Raw genomic sequence first — 1,163 nt, forward strand, 5'->3', positions numbered from 1 at the left:
GATAGATAGATAGATAGATAGATAGGTAGATAGATAGATAGATAGATAGATAGATAGATAGATAGATAGATAGATAGATAGATAGATAGATAGATAGACTCACTCATGCATGTATGATTATGAACTATAAAGTGTTTAATAAATGCTTCCTATTCAACAATCCTACTTTAGCTTACAAAACAATAAATTATAGATTTCTCACATTGGAAATGGCAAATTATTAAGTAGGGAAGTTTACAGGAAAATAAAATCACTCTTTGAAAAGATATCTACATAGATCCATTCACAAATCATTCTAGTCTTCAGACATTGAGGAATCAATTGTTGGTATTGAACTATGATAGAATGATTTCTCAATAACAAAGTCAATCAAATCAACTGCAGACAGCATCAATCTATAAAAAACTCAAACTTTTGTCTTAAGTTTTGGCAATAGTTAATTAAAATAAAGAGAAAAAAACATCACCATCATCATAGTTTTAACATACTCTTTTCAAAACTTACATAAGTCAGATGGAGTGCTTTTCCTATCTCTAACACTCAAAGTAATATTTCTCCATGGCCAGATATGTTCTTGCAAAATATTAGAAATGAATGACATTCATCTAGAACAATCACATGATATCAGGTCAAAGAGACAAACATATACACACTCACACAAACACATACATATATACCACATATTTCGTATGAGAGCTTCTTTCGGTTACTGGCTGCCAAATCCATACAGAAGGCTTGGTCAGCCCAAGGCTATAGTAGAAGCCAAAGGTGCCACACTGTGGGATTGAACATGAAACCATGTGGTTGGGAAGTAAACTTCTTAACTACACCTGCATCTGTTATGAAATATAATGCTAGTAAATTACAATTTACAAGAGTTTGACAGGAATGACATCAACTTAGATAATTCACTTACAAATGCAATCAGTCAAGTATAATCGAATATGATCTACTGCATATTCAGTATATATTTGTATGTTTTATTTTTCATTTCAGTCATTCACAAGATGCCACAGTAATCTTATATGTCTAGAGCAGTGATTCCCAACAGTGGCTTCCAACACTTTTATTTAAATGAGTTTTCCTACAGACCCCTTTTGATATGCTTATCCAAATGTGTGTGTGTGTGTGTCTATATATATATATATATATATATATATATA

Source organism: Octopus bimaculoides, chromosome 4 (genome assembly GCF_001194135.2).
Source record: "Octopus bimaculoides isolate UCB-OBI-ISO-001 chromosome 4, ASM119413v2, whole genome shotgun sequence".
Classification (NCBI taxonomy): Eukaryota; Metazoa; Mollusca; class Cephalopoda; order Octopoda; family Octopodidae; genus Octopus; species Octopus bimaculoides.